The following is a 7,815-nucleotide window of genomic DNA, read 5'->3' on the forward strand; positions in this document are numbered from 1 at the left end:
AGCATTTGGTTAATAAAGATCAATTGAGAAGACAAATAGGTCAGAAATTTATCAAGAAACACAAAAAGGTTGTAATTGTGTGATATAATTCATACAATTTGATATTCAAATTGAAATTCGTAATTTGGTAGTTGGGTCTTCAGATGGAAGTACCGCAATTATATAGAATCCTTGACTTGCTTGAGGCCTAGACATGATGGTATTTACCTTATAATTCCAAGGGCCGTGACTATCCGTATATACCGAGAGTATAACTGCAGCTCTTTACTGACAGTATATACGAGTAAATCTAAGACTTGAAATTATAAGCGTTAATGCTATCCAGATGATGAATTTGAATGTGGTTGATATGATTTTTAATTTTGTTTGGGAACTGATGAATTGATTGGGATTCTGATTGAAAAATGATGATTTTTGAAATTTAGTTGAAATATAATAACTTGAGCAAAACCGCAATGAGGATGAATGGGACGAGTCCCTGTAATGATAAATGATGATAATGATTTCAGCAAATCACTATGAGATTAGTGGATTGTGCTGTCAAAGTGCTACTGTTAACACTTGACTCGGTATATCAAGTTAAGGGATGACAAATTGAAAACTTGCTCAACTGAAATTCCCGTGGAGGAATGTTCAGAAAGAAAAATTTTCGATCTGATGGACCATTATCGTGTTAAAGATATGAATGATATGATCTGAAATGAATTGTTATTTAATGATGAGTTCTATATAAGGGATATTTATCCCCGTATTCTGTTGGGTTGACCAGAATATAAGGAACCCTAGAATAAATTAGATCTTAAGAAAAAGAGTTGTCCTCTACTTGGCGAGATGAGGACATCTCGCACTTTTTTAAGTGGGGTAGAATGTAAGATTCCTCCCCTGCCTTCGAGGTATACAGGAGTAAGAATTTCCCTTTTTGATCTTATAATTATTCCCTCTCTAAAATAAAAGAAAGATTCTGTTTAAAAAAAAGGAAGACCCTTTCCCTAGAATACTTCTCAGGAGTCACGCCTGTTTTAAGGATTCAGAACAATGAGTTCAGAAGTGAAAATCGGTGTTTTGGATACCAAGGTTTTGGTCTTCATTCGAGTACGGCATAAAAGAAGTTCTTTATCTATTGGGGAGTTTGAGAAGTTATCCCCCAGATATTGTGAGCCTTATCTGAATTCAAAGAAAGTAAGTGACTTAGCTTACGAGCTTCTTTTATCTCCTCATCTCAAAGTTCTTAATGCCTTCTATAGAAAATTGTGCCAAACCCAAATCATGGAAAGACGGTAAAACTTCAGTGGCAAGCTACCGTTGGCTTCTAAGTTACGCTAGCTCCTTCCTTTATATAAGTCGTAACTTTTACTTGTCGCTCACAGTAATCTTACTCCCATCGATCTCCTTTCTTCCTAATCTCCTTCATGGCTTGGCAACAAGAATTAGTTTTATCCATAATGATTCCTCACCTTCAAGACGCAAGTGAGTCTGTGAAGAAGGATTTTATAGAACAGTATGAGCGCTCACTTTTCCCTCACTTGGGAACTTCTGTAGCGCAGACCAAATGGCGGACCTATCAAGACATAACTAGGGTAACACCCTGGGGTCAGCAGCACTTTCGCAACAATGTCCGCTTGGCCATGGTTATTGAAGCCTTGGGTTTGGGTCCCCGATACTACTGCGTCATGAGATCAAGACATCCTGGGTTTTCTGAACGGGTCTTCTTACTGGCGTGTTTTCTTCCTCATGAGAAGATATGCCTTTACCCCGTTTTTGGCTTGCCTCTCAGAGGTCCTTTTGTTAGAACACCTCATACCACTGAGATAGGCGCAGCAATAACCCTCAGAATCATTCCCATAGATGAGTTACCTTATACTTGTGCAGCTTGTGAGGACTGCTTTTGTGACCATATGATGGACGGGCTTATGGAAGTGTAAAGAGTTCCTCTATCTTTACTGTATAAGTTCCGAGAATGAATAAAGTTTAAATCTTGTTCGTATTTTGAATCTTGCTCTCTTTAAGAATTATCTTGGTGGTTAATCTTGATTAAAATTTTTCTCTAAGTCTCATATTCGTGAATCTTGCGAAATTATCACAAGTTGCGAGATGAGGACATCTCGCGTTTTTTAAGTGGGGTAGAATGTAAGATTCCTCCCCCAAACCCTTTTTGATGTCTAGTATCTTCTTCTATAATCAATCCCTCTTCAGAAATATAAAAGACTTGTTTCTAACTGTTTTAACCTAGAGAGAGAAAATATTCTAGAGAGAGAATATTCAGATTTTTAATATTTTTGGATAGAAAATTATCTCATCTTATTAAAATAAGTTTCCCTGAAACAGAAATTCAAAAAGAACTTTCCAATGTGCAATTGGAATTAATTGGAAATGTGTATAAAGGACCTTAGTCTAAGGGTCTAGATTTTCAGAAATTTTTGGATTATGGTCCAATTAAGGTTCCTATGGACCAATAGCATCAATCCATGTGTAGGGAGGAGATAAATCCAATTTGAAAAAGAAGATACCCAAAAATGAGTAAATACTCACATAAGATGAAGAGTTGAAAATGTACAAGGTTTATTAGTAAAAAATTATGAGCAATATTAAAAGTATGACATATGTAAGGAAGGGGAGTTCTTTAAAGGAGGTGCATATTTCACATAAGATGAAGAGTTGAAAATGTACAAGGTTTATTAGTAAAAAATTATGAGCAATATTAAAAGTATGACATATGTAAGGAAGAGGAGTTCTTTAAAGGAGGTGCATATTTCACATAAGATGAAGAGTTGAAAATGTACAAGGTTTATTAGTAAAAAATTATGAGCAATATTAAAAGTATGACATATGTAAGGAAGGGGAGTTCTTTAAAGGAGGTGCATATTTCACATAAGATGAAGAGTTGAAAATGTACAAGGTTTATTAGTAAAAAAACTATGAGCAATATTAAAAATATGACATATGTAAGGAAGGGGAGTTCTTTAAAGGAGGTGCATATTTCACATGCTTGAATGAGTTTTAAACTCATAAAAATTGAGATATTTCATCTCTCCTCTCTCCTCATTCAAGTCTAGTTCCAAAAAGTTAGCTTAACTGACCTAAAAATGGTCAAATATTGACCAAACTGATTTAGAAAATTCTAGAATCAGTTTGTTTGGTTAGGAGCTCAATTTTTCCTATAAATAGAAGCCTCACCCTTGTTGAAAAATATATAGTGTTTATGCATCGTTACTCTACTCCACCTAAGCCAAGAACTATAAATTCATTTAATAATTCACTAGTTTTTGGAGCTTCCCTCTTTCTTCAATCCCCATTAGTGGCTCCATCAACATACTTAACCAATTGATTGGTTGGGGGCCTCTACCGTGAACAAAGAATCAAGCAAGTTGTAAGGTAATTAGTGAATATTCATCTTTCTATAATTTCTCAATGTTTCTCTCTTCTCAACCCCTCTCAAGCTTGAGAAGTTTAATTGGTATGGTTTTTTTTTAAATGCTATTGAAGTTTGAATAGTAGTGAAGAGTTACATAATTTAATAAATGCTATTGAAGTTAATTTTCATTTATGTTTAAATTCTAATGATTCTTATGTAAATTCTCTCTCTTACTCAAGAAATGGTCATACTCATGACCCATTCTCAATCCAAATCAAGCTTTTCATAAAGCTTTTCCTTAACCCAAGATTAAGCTATGCTTGAGGCCAAATTAATGGCTTTTTCTTATGCTTTTAGTTTATGTATATTGATGATTCAATCCATTATGGATTAAGGATCCAATTAGAGAATCATTTTAATTATTTTCTTAATGATAAGCTTTATCCCTTAGAAAAATTGAGATTTATTAGTCATAGCAGCGCAGCTATGGCAAAATTTTTATAAAAATTATGCATAAAAAAATTTTCGTTCAAAGCTTAAAAAGAGGACTTCCTACCATATTCTAGGAATCATCATCCTAGATTAATTGAAAGAATTTCATTATAATCATGGAGAAATTGAATTTTAATATTATGCATAAAGGATAAATTTTTATATCAAAAGTGTTATTTTTACCATTTTTATTTTCATGCATAGAAGTATGCATAATGGATAAATTTTTATATCAAAAGTGTTACTTTTATCATTTTTACTTTCATGCATAGAAGTATGCATAAAGGATAAATTTTTATATCAAAAGTGTTATTTTTACCATTTTTATTTTCATGCATAGAAGTATGCATAATGGATAAATTTTTATATCAAAAGTGTTACTTTTATCATTTTTATTTCATACATAAAAGTATGCATAAAAGAAAATTTTTATATCAAAAGTGTTACTTTTATCATTTTTATTTCATACATAAAAGTATGCATAAAAGAAAATTTTTATATCAAAAGTGTTACTTTTATCATTTTTAATTTTCATGCATAGAAGTATGCATAAAGGAAAATTTTTATATCAGAAGTGTTACTTTTATCATTTTTAATTTTCATGCATAGAAGTATGCATAAAGGAAAAATTTTTATATCAAAAGTGTTACTTTTATCATATTGGATTTCATGCATATAGGTATGCATAAAAGATATTCTTTTTATACTAAAAGTATGATTTTCCTCATAAATGGATTTTATGCTTAACTTAGATGCATAAGAGAAATTCTTTTATTCTAAAAGTATAATTCCCTACCAAATTGAAATCATGCATAAGAAGATGCATAAAAGATTGATTTTAATTTCGAAAGTGTTAGTCTCCTTAAATGGAATTTATGTATAAATAAATGTGTAGAGAAATCTTATATCAAATAAAAGAATTCTCTTTTAAAAAAAAAAAGATATGAAATGTGATAAGATGTGATAAGAGGTGTATGAGATGTGATAAGAATTGATAAGATGCGTATGGAAAGTGATAGGATGTGATAAGAGGTGTGATAAGAGGTGATAAGATGCTTATGAAATAAGTTAGGATGTGATAAGATGAATTAAGATGTGTATGGGGGGATGAGGTAAGAAGTGTATGTGATAGGATAAGATGTATATGGGTTGTGATAGGGCGAGAATGGATGTGATGTAAAAGATTAGATGTGAAGGTATATGGGGTTATATAAATGGGAATGTGAAAATGGATGTATGTATGTGGATGTGTGGATATGGAGATGGGAGTGTGGATGTATGAACATGAAAATGGATATATGCATGAAGATGTATATGCATAGATGTAAATGTGGATGTAGATGTGGATGTATAGATGTGAATGGATGTGGATGTATAGATGTGAATGTGGAATGTGGATGTGGATGTATGTGAATGTGGATGTAGATGTGGATGTATAGATGTGAATGTGGAATGTGGATGTGGATGTATGTATGTATGTGGATGTAGATGTGGATGTATAGATGTGAATGGGAATGGGGATGTGGATGTATGTGAATGTGAATGTAGATGTGGATGTATGTGAATGTGAATGTAGGTGTGAATGTGGAATGTGGATGTATAGATGTGGATGTATGGGAATGTGGATGTGGATGTATGTGAATGTGAATGTAGATGTGGATGTATAGATGTGAATGGATGTGGATGTATAGATGTGAATGGAAATGTGGATTTGGATGTATGTGAATGTGGATGTAGATGTGGATGTATAGATGTGAATGTGGAATGTGGATGTGGATGTATGTATGTATGTGGATGTAGATGTGGATGTATAGATGTGAATGGGAATGGGGATGTGGATGTATGTGAATGTGAATGTAGATGTGGATGTATGTGAATGTGAATGTAGGTGTGAATGTGGAATGTGGATGTATGGGAATGTGGATGTGGATGTATGTGAATGTGAATGTAGATGTGGATGTATAGATGTGAATGTAGAATGTGGATGTGGATGTATGTATGTATGTGGATGTAGATGTGGATGTATGGATGTGTATGTATGAATGTGGATATGGGATGTGGATGTATAAATGAGGATGTGAAAATGGAGGTAAGCATGTAGATGTGGATGCATGTATGTGAATGTGAATGTAGATGTGAATGTGGAATGTGGATGTATAGATGTGGATGTATGGGAATGTGGATGTGGATGTATGTGAATGTGAATGTAGATGTGGATGTATAGATGTGAATGTGGAATGTGGATGTGGATGTATGTATGTATGTGGATGTAGATGTGGATGTATGGATGTGTATGTATGAATGTGGATATGGGATGTGGATGTATAAATGAGGATGTGAAAATGGAGGTAAGCATGTAGATGTGGATGCATGGATGTGAATGTGGATGTGGATGTGGATGTGGATATGGATGTGGATGTGTGGATGTGGATGTGGATATGGATATGGATGTGTATGTATGAATGTGGATATGGGATGTGGATGTATAAATGAGGATGTGAAAATGGAGATAAGCATGTAGATGTGGATGTATGGATGTGAATGTGGATGTGGATGTGGATGTATGGATGTGGATATGGATGTGAATATATGATATGTGATGTGAAGGAATCTGAAGTGAAGAGATGGAAAAGGAGGTGATTGGATGAGTACACATATACATGGAATGTGGAATAAGTAATGTGGATTAATGAGGGATAATGTGGAAAAATGAGAGTTAATATAGAAACTGTATTTGTAAACTGTTTGTAAATGCTGTTTGTAAATGGCTGTTTTATGTCAAGAATGCTGGGGAAGCATTTTGACCGTCTTGTGATTAAGGTCGTGGAGACCTAACTGATAAAGTTGCAACTGCTGACGGAGAGTCAATGGAGGACGTCTCGCGTAGCAAGGTCGACCGAGGTCTTGACCAGCCTCGGTTCGATTAAAATGGTGAGCTTCCGGTACGGTGGATGAGGGACCAAGGAAGCGGCCTATGAGTGAAGCGCTAGGTCACCTGCGAAGGATCCTAGAGGGTGCTGACCATACGGTGCTCGGGCTCTGGGTCGCCTAGGATACCCACGCGTGCGTCGAGGAAGATATTGGAACAAGGAGTAAGAGTTGTTTTGTGAAACCGGGCATGGATCTAGTTGACTGACCTTGCTGGTCCTCAACGGATGAGTCCATGGCTCTTTTATATGGATCTGTTGGTTGATCTTGCTGATCTTCAACGAGAGTCCATCTTGATAAGTGATTATATTGCCGAGTATTATGGGCTAGGAACTATGGAAACGGCCTCTGTGTGGACAGGTGGTGAGCGTTCTAGTTGCCAATGATGCCATAGATACTCTGATGAAGGAATGATGGGAAATTGATCAGTGGTACGATGGTTTCATTAAAGGATTGTTTTAAAGTTAGCTGATGCTAAGGATAAGGTAATTTCATATTGGGTGTGTAAGTGGTGTGGCTAGTTTTATGTTTGCATGAACTTCCGGCTAGCGGGCCTTGGAACTCTTTTCCTTGGTACCCGGGATAAAACCTAACCAAATTCCAAATTGGACCCCATCACTACAGTGGTTGGGCGGTTGGCTAACCCATGGGACTGGATGGGGTTAGGCTGGACTGATGGATCCATAAATCGAGACTCAACTTTTGTTATTATGATAGATAAAGTAAATCCCGGACAGTAATTGTTCTATGGATAGGAATCAACGGCTGTGCCTCTTGAATGGGGAAAAAAGCGTTGATCCCAATGATCCAAGTGCAAGTTTCTTCCTTGATCTGATCAAGTATCTTGAAGATGTAATTGGATCAGTTTGATCAGAAATGATCTTGACTACGTTAGAGTAAAAAGTTTTCTTGGTGGAATCACCCGTGCTTTCCGGTAAAGGAAGTTTTTCCGGGTTCGGTTTTGGAACAACCGACGGATTAGTCTCTTATCCGGATATCCGTGGGTGAGGCCCTGAATGTGGGACCCCTGTCCCGCGCGAGAA

The sequence above is a fragment of the Cibotium barometz genome, chromosome 36 (assembly GCF_041138505.1).
Source record: "Cibotium barometz isolate CiBa-2024 chromosome 36, ASM4113850v1, whole genome shotgun sequence".
Lineage (NCBI taxonomy): Eukaryota > Viridiplantae > Streptophyta > Polypodiopsida > Cyatheales > Cibotiaceae > Cibotium > Cibotium barometz.